A 14,267-nucleotide genomic window follows, 5' to 3' on the forward strand; every position below is an offset into this window, starting at 1 on the left:
TCTACAGTGGAACTGATTTGAATGCTTTGCTTTCTGCAGTGCTTAACATATGTCATATAAGGTTGGTGATAGGCAGAACTGATTGATGTTAGCAACCTTAAACATAAAAGTGGAACTACATAATATGCAATTTAATCATCTGTAGCATCAGAGGAAAGTCTTGCAGACAACTTTCCTATCTTCATTTGCATGTGCCAACACTTTTGTCATTGTGACAGTGGGTAGATGGTTGATAAGCACCGCTCCTCCCCTTAGGCCCTGCCTGTTAACTTCCTACAGCCAGGGAGATAATTGTGTTAGCCCCCACAAATCCCAAAAATGGTATTAAGTCTGTGACTGAACACAATAGACGAATTTGTCTAAGAATGAAGAGACCCTATGTTTTCATAATGGACAGATTATTGAGTCTGCACACTGGGGAAACACCACAATAACAGTACTGCAGTAACACCCAATTTGTCTAAAAACATGCGTGCCTGCAGGGGACAGAATTATACACATGCTACCCTTTTTCTATTTTGTTTGACAAACTAAACTCTTTAAATGTCATGATGAATTATTTTTATGAATTTATCACCTGCTGGACTTTAAATGCTCAGATGTGTTTCAGAAAGAAGAAATCTGCTCATGATCAAAGCATTTTAACCTCCTAGGACCTGCCGTCAGTGGTGCCAACTCCTCAGTAAGGAAAATCGCTATTGGTTGTCCTAAAAGTCGCTAGAAGTCGCTAAATGACGTCATCACCTAATTTGCATAATTGGTCATGCTAATGTAATTGTAACCTACGTTGTTGGAGAGAGAAATAACATCGTGGACGAGACATAAAGTGAGTAAAAAACATCCTAAATGCATTTAGAGTTTATTTAGAACTACAAATTAAATTTATTTTAGCAATTATTGTTTTTTAATGTCACAATTCCAACTCTGCTCCTTTATCCGGGCTTGGACCGGCAAAAGTGACCCGAAATAGGCACTCTGGTGGAGTTACTGTGTGTGTGTTTATAAGTAGTTTTAAACCTTGTGATCCACAAAACAGCATAACAGTGAAAGAAGAACTGACTGCGTTACAGTCAGTGCGGGAGCAGCGGCTTCGCTCATGCGCGATTCATTTGCAGTTTGGACGCACAGATGTGAACATCTCCTGCAGCTGGGGGAGGACTATCCTCCGCCCGTGAGCGCTTTAGCATGGGTGAGGTGCCCACGGCAGCACCGCTGCTTGTTGAGAGTAAGAGCAACACGCTCTTTCACGTCAAAAAGTCGTCATAAATAAGTCTCCAATAACACCAGAAAAAGTTGCCAGATTTGTCGCTAGTCGCTTTTTAGAAAAAAAAGTCGCTAAGGGGGTCTGAAAACTCACTAAATATAGCGACAAAGTCGCTAAATTGGCAACACTGCCTGCCGTCCACATATGTGGACGTCATATTTTGGGTTATTTAGACCAATATACTCAATTTTGCTCTACATGGGCCTGATATCCACTTACGAGGACATTATACTGCTACTGTTCTATCAAAATGTTAAATGAATATCCTCTAATTTTTCTTAAAAACAAAAATAAGGTAAAATAAAATCTGGTAATTCTTTGTTTTTACATTCATCGGGCCCCAATATGACCAAATATCAAAGAGAAATTAAAAATGCATGTCGTGGAAGAGTTCGGGTCTTAGGAGGTTAATGTTTGTCTCAATTATGTTATTGAAGCTGGGGAAAATAGCATAACAGCAGACAGCACTATCACAATTATCAAATGTCCAAAAAGTCCAAAATAATAAGACCAGCACCTAATAACTTAGTTGGCTGTGAGATTTCACAGAGAATGTGCTCATACTGAACAAAATTCTACTTTATTCATACAAAACAAGCCTCCGTGGTGGAATTCAGGTGACTGTCAGACAACTTTAACACCTGTGTCCACCTCAATCTGTTCAACTGTAATTACAGTACAGCAGAGACTTCAGAATAAAAATGCAGCAACATGAGAAAGAAGATTCCTTAGATCCTTCGCTCTCCCCCAGTGGTTTATGAGAGGCAACACACTTTGTTGCTAATCATCACAACTGCTCAGTTTAAGCCCAAGGTGGGAGTCTCCCAGGAAATCTAGAACAAACAATCTGCTCCCTCAGCGCGGGCTTGCATATTTGAAGAAAGAATCAAAGAAGCAACATCTCCTGGGCAGCCAGAAGAAGGAACGCTAAAGGCACCTGCCTAACTCAAGTGCTTTCAAGGATGCACATGACATTTGGGATGCAGTTGTTTACTATTGGTAAAACGCTGTAACTATAATACAAATGCTACACAAAGTATTATGGTTTGATTTTCTGTCAAAATAATAGCATGATCCTTCAGGAGGCTGCAGGACACAGCACTTTAACTTGCAATATAATACACGAGTGTGCACATGCCAACAGAAAGGGTGAGACGTGGGACTTGAGGATTCATAAATGCATTTAGGGAGAGGATGTTAGCCAATTCATTAGTGGCTGTGTTTTAAGTGTTTTACACAAGGCACAACCCTCATACATACTTGCAATTAAGTTAATGTCATAAGAGAAAATCACACTTTATTTCAATATTTTAATGGATAGTGTTTTAGTTTAATCTTTGCCAGGAAGGTACCTTTATTAACAATTACAAGTAATTAGGAAGAACGCAATAGCACTACTGAAAAAGCCAAAAGTAATAAATGACTGTTCTACAGAGTAATTAAATAACTAAATTATTTTTATTTTACTGTACTATTGTACACTGTGTACTAGTAACTAAAAATAATTAATAATATCTATCCATCTCTCTCATGTCATGCCAGAACGTCTGAATTCCTCAAAGAAAACAGACGCAAAAACAATATTAATGAGTTAAAAAAACAACAAATCCAATATACAGTGCAGGGCCAGTAACCAACAAAGAAATCATCCTTCATTTCCTATGTGGCACGAACAAAGGATCTGAGGAGGAGGAAATAAATAAATAAATGAAAATACGAGGAAACAATGCCCCACAGACAGAGAGCAAACGGAGCCATGAGGAGGCTGCTTTTGGCACCAAAGTGTTCTTTTCAACCTCCATATTTTCCACACGGCCTCTTGAATCTCTCATTTCAGTACCTCAAATTCTCAACGAGGAGATCCCGGACATTTTGGTCAGTGGCTTAGCTGTCTTTACCCTAGTCCCAAGGGCCTTGTGCTATATCAAATTAAACATAAAAACAGTGCCCTCTATAATATGAAACAGGCATGTATTTTTCTCTAAAACCATCTATACAGCTCAGAGCTCTCCCACTGGGCACTGAGTAGTGGCATCACTAGGCTGATTTCTGCAACAGTATTTGCTGGCTGACTCAATTATGCCACATGTCACATGTTTCCTCTGGGCACTGCATGTGGACTGATGGGCCCTGGAGGGCTTGCACACATTCAAGCTGCCACACTAGTTGGAGTCCCAGGTGTGTGGGGAGGATGACTATAGGTGGCATATAACCAGATGGTTGGCCGCAACAATAAAGAAGTTCTGTACATGTGTTCAAAACACAGGAGCTGTCAGATAGTTACTAAATATTCCAAACTCCACATGGCTTGAGACAAAGTTACATTTTGACAAAAGTTTTACTTTTTATTTCCACCAAAATCCAACTTGGGGAATGTGTGTGACTCCTTTTCTGCCAAGAAAGCTTAACCTGCATAACTGTGTAGGGCCACAGCAGCTGATCAAACTCTGTGTCAATATTTAGACGTGTTTTATTACTTGCCCAGTGGCTAAAATGTAATACTTTGACAACAATGACATCTTTCATGCACACAGTTATATTTGTTACTGGAATCTTTCAAGCAATCATGCAGCGAAGCACCATTTGTGGCGGGAACAATGTTGGAGGTTTCTTGGCAGCTTGTTGGTTTCCTCGCTTCTGTGTACAATGGAGTCCGATCACATAGATACATTATTCCTGTGTCAGGCAGTCAGATGAAAACGTAGTGATAACAGAATTCTAATTAAAAGCTAATATAATCATGTACCGTAATTGTCGGGCTATAAGCCGCTACTTTTTGCACAAGCTTTGAACCCTGTGGCTTTTAGTCAGGTGGCTTTTCTATGAATTGTCCGTGATTTTTGTGATATCGTAAGACGATTTGTTTTGTTTGTTCCGCTGTTGTACGGCACTACGTTGCCTGGCGGAAGGATCGGGGTTCAAGAGTGGTATGTTGGTCACATGACCATCCGCCAGGCAACATAGTGCCGTACAAGTAGCGCGAAAAACAAACTTCAAAGTAGCGCTACGTGTTCAGCGGGAGGCGTGGATGACGAGCGGCGATAAACTTGCGAAAAGTAAGTTATGCTCAACTCCACCGGTGGAATCTGACAGCGTGGAAAAGTGTGAAAACATCCATGATCACCAACGGATTTCAAAGGGCTGGACTGCTGCATGATGGAGACACCGCCACGGCCCTTCTGAGGGTGTTCAACTCTGACACTGCAACACGTTCTCACTCCCAAAGCGTAACATTTTACGCTAGGTGACAAATCGTCAACATATTACGTTTTCGGCTACCCACCACGTTCCTAAATGACGACCTCGGAAAAATGAGGAAATATGAGAACCACATAGACTCAATCTACACATGTTCGCTCTTTTTCTTCAAATCGCTTAGAAACACGCTATTTAACATCATTAAAGTCCTGGTTAAGCTCAGGAAAAAGGTTATGGTTAGGGCTAGGGATAAGGTTAGGTTTAGGGCTGGAATACAGGGAACACAGGGAACGTCTATTACCGCGGGAGCGTCATTGCACTGGATTTCAGCCATAACCCGCCGCGTACCATAAGAACGCCGAAGGTCTCCTTTCGCGTTCCTCAGGAACGCCGCGGGACGTGACAAAACGTCGGCATGTTACGCCTCGGGAGTGAGAACGGGCTGCAACACTGACAACGAGGATTTGTTTGGTTTTGAAAGTGACAACGAAGGAAAGAAGCTGAGAGTGGATGACGAAGCCATCCTGAGCCTGTTCGTATCGACACTGGAGAAGAGGACTTTGGTGGTTTTAGTGCAGGAAGAAGAGAAAGATGGTTGTGAATGACTGACTTTTCTTCTTGTTAAAGCCGTGTCACTGCACCTGAGCCTAAAAGGCCGAATCTATTTTTCTGGTGTGCTGTAGGTTATTGTTATGTACTACATTTGTTACTCGTTTATGAAGCACAGTACATGTTTGGTACTTGTAGTTACCGCTACTTGTGCATATACCTAAAAAGTTATGCAAATATGAACCCATAACTTGTTTTTCAAAATATTAATAAAAGGGGCGTGTCTCCAAACAGCCATCTCTTTCCTGACAATTCCCTTTGTGCATATTCTCTCACATATGATAAGTCAACATTGAAACACCTGCGGCTTTTAGTCAGGTGCGGCTAATGTATGTACAAAACAGGATTTTCCCCTGATTTTAGCTTGTGCGGCTAATATTCAGGTGCGCTTTGTAGCGGGAAATACGGTAATTGTTGCTATTTGGTAAAATTGGGCGATGGTCTGGGTGAGGAATACATTTTTCATCGAGAGTACTCAGTTCATGAAAGAAGGAAGAAACGTTTATTGAAATTTGCACCCTGCTGTACTAAAGCTCAACTTTCAGGAAGCTTATTCTTGGGCCGTATTGTTCTCCAAGGCAAACAACAGGGTCAAATGCTTTTGACATGGGTTGTGTAAGTTTAGTATGGAAAATGTTCCAGTGAAAAGTAGTTTTAATTCACATGGATTTGTTGTTACATCTTAACTTACAAGGCTGAAAAGATTTGAGAAGACTGTCGGGGAGGAAATGTTTTGAAATCATGTTTAAACAAACACATGGAAATTCTGCTGGCGCCAGCATAACCACATGAAGAGAATCCTCTGGTGACTGTAATTGTAACACATTACATTAACTGAGGGGGAGTTAAAGCTTGCTCCATGCCAAAAGGAGTCACCAAATTGATAGAGGTTTTAACGAACAAAATACGTGAATGTTTGAGCAGGAAAAAAACGACTTGGCCTATTAAAGATGACTTGGCTCCCATGTTAAGCCTTCTCTGTGGGCCTTGGACTGAGGTATACCCTTGGGAAACTCTGTGATAACAAGAGTTCTCCAACACTTGGATATCCAGTCTGTTTGCTGGCCCAGAAACACTATCCTGGGTGCCTTCCATGCAATATCTCCCTCAAGACGTCCATAAAACCCAGGGCATTACAAAGCTAAACACTACCACATGTTCACTTCCGGACACAGACCGTCCGGCTGAGCCCCAGCACCAGTCACCAGAAAATAAGCGGGCCTTGAAAAGAAATAAGAGAAAACTGCAGATGACAGGTCTTCAACAAACATATTTAAAGGCAAAAGAACACAGAGTGGAACAGGCAATGTGGAGTCTGGTCCTCTACAAAGCAATTTATTCCTTCAAATGTGCAATCTGCCTGCAAACATGTGCCCCGTCCTCCATCTCAGGGACTCACACTGAGGATTGAGCTACTGGAGAGCTGCCAGTTTGTCTAAAGGAGATGGATTCTGAGGAAAAGTCACTGGCCTCAGTCACAGAAAAAACTATTCCACAGAGGCGTGGTGTGTACACAGAGCGCAAAGTAGCCAGCAAAGTCCTTTCATGCTCAGCATCTCTGTTTAAAACAATCACTGTGTAAAACATTTTGGTGGGGTGGATGGCATGGATACAGTGAAGGTAGCATCAATTCATGCTTGCTGTCTTATCAATTGTGGACTAAATTATAATGAGCAGGAGCCCAGTTAAATGTCTTATGAGAGGGTGAAGACTTCAGCTGCTAATTAGAGAAAACAGAAAAAAACAGAGCACAAACTCAAGAATTAAACTTAACATATGACCAATGAAATCCATGACTTAGGCTACGTTCACTCTGCAGGTCTTGATGCTCAATTCTGATTTTTTGATCAAATCCGATTTTTTTGTCTGCTCGTTCACACTACAAATAAAATGCGACAGCAAACGCGCTCTAGTGTGACGCTCAAAGCGGCCGCATGCACAAAAGAAGACGTCACACACAACGCGCTCTGTTTAGACCCAGAGCAGCAGTATTGTTTGACTGATGACCTTAATATAAAGACTTCAGACTTTACGTTTCCCAATTTTTGCTTTAAGTTATTTTGTTATTTACATAATAATGTAAATAACCTAATAATGATCCTTATTGCTGTTTTAGAGGAGCGCTGCTTCAAAGGATAGTTGCAGATTTCTGTCAGAATCTGCAGATTATACAGAACAAATAAAATGTTCACGTTTCTCCAACGTTGTCTTCCCAACAGTTTCACCGGATGTCCAGGAAGCGTTCATGATGTCTTCTCCGGCGCTGATAATTGGCGTCTGTCTTGTGTCGGTGACGTAAAAGACGGATTTAATGCGACATGACCATCAAACAGCAGCTTTCTAAAACATCAGATATGTATCGGATTCAGCACCACATATGAAAGTGACCCAGATCGGATTTGAAAATATCGTATTTGTGCCGTTCACACTGTCACACCATGATCGGATAGATGGGTCGCATAGGGTCAAAAAAATCGGATTTGATGCGCTTTCGCCTGCAGTGTGAACGTAGCCTAAGTTTCTCTAACACACTAAGGCTACACAGATGTCTCACTCTCAAAGCCAAAGTCAAACCACTGTGAATACCAACCCCCCTGAGTACACACCTTTGGACCATGAAAACACCAAAAAAGCCCCATCCCCCATTCAAACTCAGCATTGTTAAAACAGAACACTCAAACTGCGATTAACACGTGACATTTGCATGAATATACATCTTTACTCTTTTTTTATTAGATCAATTATTCCCTGTGGATTGGGAAAACCAAATCTCTTAGCAACAAGAGAACAAATTCAAGCACCTTTTTCCTTTGCAGGTTCTAACCTCGACGTAACTAAAACGTAGAGGATGATTTTATTTTGGAAAGACTCTTCAGCTCAAGGTTAGCCATGAGAATGAAGCTGCAGTTGGGTGGGAGAGAGAGATGTAGCTCTCAACCACGCAATCATCATCATGCCTAATGATAACAGGGAGTGGGGGAAGCGGCTAATAATGATTATGATGATGGTAACCGTGGATAGGGTGTTAAATATTACTGTGAGCACACCACTGTGTCAAAACACCTTCAGAAAATTTGTATGCGCACCCTGAATCATAAATGACGATATGAGCTCACTATAGTTCTCCAGAGTTATCGGCTCTACTATCTGAAAGCATCTGGTTCTGATTATCCAAGATGTCTAAATAAAAGGTGTGTGTATCGAATGCAGGATGAGTCCTGCAGAGTGACGCTTTGACCTATGGCCAGTAATGTTTTCAGTATGCAGGGAGAGGCTAAGCCCACGGTGGAAGGTATGCAGCTGGGCCTGGAGCAGAGCCCAGGGAGAAAAACACCTCCTCTTCCAATTGAGACAAGACAGAGCTCCCTTAGTGCCCTGGACTTCTGCAAATGTTTTTAGTCAGTTAAAGCAGGAATAACAAGGTTATACATAATTATAATTACATACTTAACTGGGAGTGTATTATTATTGTAATTTGGGGGCATATCTAGGATCTATTTAAGAGTACAAAAGATGTTATGAATCCAGAGACAGATGGTGTCAGTTTGATTTACCTAAACTCTTATCCAAACTGGAAGCATCCACACAGTCAATAATTCATCTAATATACTGAGCATATTTATGCAGGGAGGAGAAATGATGGTGCAGTTCAAAACATACAGTAAAAAATTACCATTAACTACATAAAATTTAAAAAAACAACAACAACAAAGCAACCCTGAGAAAAAGAATCAGTAACTCTGAGCACTGTTAATCACCTGGGGCTTGGTGTCGCCTTTTAACACGTGTAGTTAATCTGCACACATCTACAAATGACTATTGGCCTCTCTCACAGGCAGGGGAGTGTGGGAAGGCTCCAACTCTTTCTCTTAAATTGGTCATGGACACATGCTCCTGGGGGCAGTGAATGGATTGAGCCTGACATCCAATCAGTTCTGAGAAACCTTTCTCTGGTTATGCCAAAGCACTTTGTTGTGACCCAACACGCTTGGGCGCTGGTGGGAAGGCACTAGCTGATGGTCCAAATGACTGCACCTGCCGTCTCTTTAAGACCCCGTCACGCAGTCCAAACTTTAGCATTCAGGAGACGGCGCTGAAGCTCAGCTCGTGTGACTATGAGGGGGACGAAGAATAGAGATTTGAAACTAAGTCTGTTCCTTGGACAACTGGTAGGATTACTGATGTCCCTGTGGTCTCTATTACCTCCACCAGTTCAATGCTGCACTGGACCAAGCCCAGCGAGTACACTTAAAGAAGCTGAAATAGTTGGAGATTTTAGGACGTGCACCTGTACTGCTGGTCACTTTTAAAAGAAATACAAGGAAAGATGTTTGTGGGCTGTCTCACTGGAGGTTACAAGACAATATGGATGTCAGTTTTACTCGTGGGCCTTCAGAGAGAATCTTAACCCTTTAAGACCTACCATAGAACCAAGTCCGCCAGAGCTTATATTATATTTTTACTTGCTGTGGAGCCATTTTTGGGAGCATTTCAAGTTGATATACATCAATACAACATACGTTATAGCCCAAATTTTAATAATATGTCTGCATTAAGTGCATAGTAATTACATAAATTGCAAAAAAGTGCAATAAACTACAAAAAAAATGAAAATCGTTTTTGTTTTTTTAACATATATTTCTAGTTAGAGAAATTTAAGAGGCTTATCCCTCAAAACTGTAAATACAAAAAAGTTGCACAAAATAGTTTCCCACCACAGGAAATTTATTTTGAGTGTCTTCATAGTTTTATTTTTGAAATACACCAATTTTTATATACTGCAGGAAAAATGAAAATAAATATTATGATGCAAATTTGCAAAAAAGCAGCATATGCATCAAAATAAACTATTTCCAGCAGTGCAATATGAGTCCTAAGCATCCCAGAAACCACACAGAAAGTCATAAAGTCAAAGATAACTTTTAAAAACACCAGTATAGGCTCATGAGGCCCTGAACGTAAAAAAAACTACATTTCCGCGAAAATGACGTCACTTCCAGTTTCGGGCAGGTCATGGCGGACATGCGAAAGTTCGCGTCTATTCCAACGTAGGAAGTGTTATGAACAGCTGATCGGATCGGCAAAGCGTGTTTCTGGAATATTATGTTTTTGTTGCTGCAAGTGCTTTTTATGCAGTTTTTGCAAAGTTATATGTGGAAGGAAACTGTGATCGAGGACAAGCTGATGGCATAAGATGTAAGTACAACTCCTCCGGTTTCATATGCAAAAAAAATTATTGCGCTAGCTCACGTGGTTGCAGAGCTACAGGGATTTAAAAATAGTTGCACAAAACGGAGCGTGCCCGCTCTGATCGGCTTTAAAGGGTTAAAAAGCAAAACCAGCAGAAAAAAGGCCCTAGCTAACCCAATGACTGTCATATTCACATGTGGGATTTAATGTGTTTACTGCAGATGTATAAAATGAAATGTGGTTTATCATCAAATGTCAATTAATAAATAAAATGTTTAGCAAAAAACATTTGAGTCTTTCTGAATACTCAAATTGCAGTTTCTCATCTTTGAAATAAAATGCATTCCTCTAGCACAAAGACTAATTGTGCTTTTTAAGTTACTACTTTTTTGTTTGTTTCTTTGTTTTCTGGGATTTCTACTGTCTAACAGAGAAAAACACTGCTCGGGTTGTGTGAGCAGTGACTGTCCTACTTTCTGAGTATATTCGACAGGGTTGCATTTTGTACATTTGTCAGCTGACAGAACATAATCTGTCTTTTTTTTCTCTTTATAAAGCAGTTATTCTTTCCCCTTTCTCTCTCTCTCATGGGTACCCCAGTTCTTTTCTTTTTGTGATTGCTTGTTCATTATTTCAGGATGAAAATAGGATGCTCAACAAAGAAGGAAAAAAAGTGTTTTATTTTCATTTGCATTTTGTCTCAGGGCATTTGGCATCTTTATTGTAAACTGCATTTTTACTGCATTTGCGTGTGCTTTTGCTTAGGTTGTGACACTATGAATATATCCATCCATCTGCACCCTATCAGGCAAGAGGCAGAGTACACTGTGGACAAACGCACTGCAGTGCTAACACAAAGAGACAGACAACCAGTCACACTTGCTTCCACACCTACACCCAATGTTTCGAATTACCAGTTGACCTAACAAGCATGTCTTTGGACTGTGGGAGTAAACTAGAGTGTCTGGAGAAAACTCACACTGATACAGGGAGAACATGCAAGTGTCTACGCCAACAGGATCCAGCTGACCATGAGGTTTATATCAAAACACTTCCTGTCGTCAAATGGAAAGAAATAGCCTAATGCTACCACCACGCCACAATAGATATATCTTCTTTTCAAGCCCTCAGATCAAGATGCAACTTGTAAAAAGTCTACAGCATTTAGACTAATGGCTAAAAAGTTATGACAGATCAGCTTATGCAACTGTAAGCTCTCTTTGTAACCACTACTGCTTAAAAACTCAAACTTACAGGCAACATATGTCTGAGCAAAATGGTAAGAAGACTGGTGTATGAAAGGTTGTCAAACAAGGAAAAGATGTCCATGCTTATGTTTTATTTTTAAGAAATGCGCTCAAGTATTATCTCTTCTTCTTGTGAAGGTTAACCGATAGGTTGATCCAATTTGTCTACTGAGGCGTGAAAGGACTTAAGAAATACTTCACATTTCTGTGCTGGAAAATGTCAAGGTTTGCAGAGCGATGAGGACAAGAGGAGGGGGAAATGACTTTTTCTTTTCCTGGCAGCTTGACTTCACACTTGTTAACAGCAATAGGTTTATCCTTGGCAATCAGCACAGGGGTAGGAAAATACAGTGTAATTGTAAGATCCCTATTACATAAAGGACAGCTGGTTATGTGGTTGCCACTAATGCATATGTGTTTCCCCCTTCCATACGTGCATAAAAGCACAAAAGCGTTTCTCAAAGCTACACGTTTACAGTTTCAGTCACGTCAGTAGCTGATGGCTATTCTTCACACAGCTGCAGAATAGCATGTTGTGGGAACGTGAAGGTGTGAAAGCAGACGTACCCTGATTAAAGATGCGCCACGCAGCATCTGAGAATGGAGGTAAATCAAGGCAAAGAGAACACGAGTGTAAAGAGAGGCACTCAGTCGTGAACTACATTAAACTCCCAAAACCACAGCTGCTGAGCTCCTCACCTGCCTCGAGGTTTACAAGGATCATTTCTCTTTCTCCTCTTTTCTCCCTGCGCTCGATTACATTTATATTTCTAATATTTTAGATTTCTGCAGCTTTTTTCTTTGATTCATCTGCTGTCTCCTCTTACTTGCTAACACCGAATGATGACCATTGTGTTATGATTGCATCCAGCTACACTTATTATTTTATTTTCAGCACTAGATTTTATAGTGTGTGTTGTTTTCCTACAGTATTAATCCTTGAATAAGAACAACTATCATGCTGCTGCTTTTTTTATATCTGTTTCAGACTTTTAAATGTAACACTGGGTTGAGATTCACCTAATTACACATGGAGTAATAACACGTGCAAAGTGAGAAACAACCAGGTAACATAAACGATACCAGGAGAGTCGAAATGAAAAATGTGAGCAATCTGGATATTGCTGTTTTTGGTACTCGGAAAGCCTGCGCTGTAACATGCTTACACAAACAAAGGGTATTGTATGGCCTTGTGGTACATTCTGTTCATGCTGTTGGCCACTCAAGGATCCATAAGAGACCTAAAAAGCTTAATTGTGAGGCGCAACTAAAAAAAACACCCTGGAGCAACAGAAGGAGAGTTTAATGACTGAGTATTGAGAGCTGATCTGTAAATATACACATATACAATGGACACCTTTATATATAATTGAAAGGTTCCTTATTATAATTTTGTGCCATTAAAATCTTCTAACCTGTAATTATTTGGCTAGTATGAAGGCCTTGACATTGCATGTTATGCAGTGCAGATAATCATATCCAACCTTTGTTTAGCGAGAAAGGATAAAAACAGGTTAGTCAGGCTTAATGAGTGATAATAACAGATTTGGCTTTGCCCTGTAGGAAAAAGTAAGAATTTAGAGCCTCAATGCAAAGCTGGCTTTTGTCTGTGGCACTCCACATCTGATGACTACAGTCGGGTGATTGTAACTGGATTCTGCAGTAGAATTAGGGCTATTGTTGCAGGGGCACAAACTCTTTAAGTGCCTCTTATTGGTCTGATTATGATGTGTTTGAGTCCTGCTGCTACCTTGCAGCCTGGATGACTCAGATGGGATTCTGTATTGACCTGTTAGCAGTAAAAAGGCTGCTGAAGCACCAAGCAAGTCACTAAGTGTAGATTTCCTTGTATAGTGAAGTGTATGAGCAAATGGAGGAAACTAATAAAGACCATGCTATTGACCTCGAGTTTTAGTAGTTGCCCTTACCTTCAGTTCACAATCAACCTCTATCTTTGTAGGAGGCAATCTATATCAGCACACTCCACTAAAGACTAATAAAACTGAAATAATTCACATTCACTATTTTGATACTGCTGCAACATAATGCTCTAAATGAAGAATTGCATGAATGCAATTAGTGAAGCTAATAAAATTAGTCATGCAAAAGAAGAGGTAATGTATAGCACACCAATTATCACTTTTCTGATATCTTCTGAACTACTTTCTTCACACAAGTTAATAATAATAATGGATTGCATTTATATAGCGCTTTACAATTCACTCTCACATTCACACACTGGGGGAGGCAGCTGCAGTTGTAGCCACAGCTGCGCTGGGGCAGACTGACAGAGGCGAGGGTGCCATATCGCGCCATCGGCCCCTCTGGTGAAGTGTCTCGCTCAAGGACACAACGACCGAGACTGTCCGAGCCGGGGCTTGAACCGGCAACCTTCCGATTACAAGACGAACTGCCACGATCGCCCCTTTAGTATGTTAGTCAGTATGAGTCTATGTTAAAACTCCTTCTGTGAGGCAGTAACAACCTTGGAAGCAAAAAAACATAAAAATGTCCACATAAAAGAAGCTAAATAGCTGCATCTGGAATACACGCTCAAAAGACAAAAGATTAATGCAAACTCCCAAAGTGTTTCACAACAACATGCATTGTCCTCACTAGCCTTAAACAACAGCAGGTTGTGCGAGTACCAGATGTTTATCTCCAGCCAAGTGACAGCTGTCAGGTATATTTTGTGAATGTTTCGATTTCCCTCTGAAATATTAAAGCATAAGCGCATACAAGTCAAAGAAATATTGTTG

The 14,267-nt window shown here is 40.6% G+C and overlaps 1 protein-coding gene and 1 long non-coding RNA gene across 10 annotated transcripts in view; both read right to left on the reverse strand.

Annotated features, from left to right (window-relative positions):
• The window catches only part of diaph2 (diaphanous-related formin 2), a 421,028-nt gene that overhangs the window by 189,922 nt on the left and 216,839 nt on the right, over nucleotides 1-14,267 (reverse strand). The gene's annotated exons all lie outside the window — the stretch shown is intronic.
• LOC146524972 (uncharacterized) overlaps nucleotides 1,551-14,267 on the reverse strand; it is a 13,932-nt gene continuing 1,215 nt past the window's right edge. Inside the window, exons 1-2 of the long non-coding RNA XR_014868826.1 lie at nucleotides 4,739-14,267; nucleotides 1,551-4,705 (exon numbers count right to left, since the gene is read on the reverse strand). The exon at nucleotides 4,739-14,267 is cut by the window's right edge and continues 1,215 nt beyond it. This is a non-coding gene — a long non-coding RNA (uncharacterized LOC146524972). The remainder of the gene's footprint in view (nucleotides 4,706-4,738) is intronic.

This window comes from Neolamprologus multifasciatus, chromosome 2 (genome assembly GCF_963576455.1).
Source record: "Neolamprologus multifasciatus chromosome 2, fNeoMul1.2, whole genome shotgun sequence".
In the NCBI taxonomy this organism is placed as follows: domain Eukaryota; kingdom Metazoa; phylum Chordata; class Actinopteri; order Cichliformes; family Cichlidae; genus Neolamprologus; species Neolamprologus multifasciatus.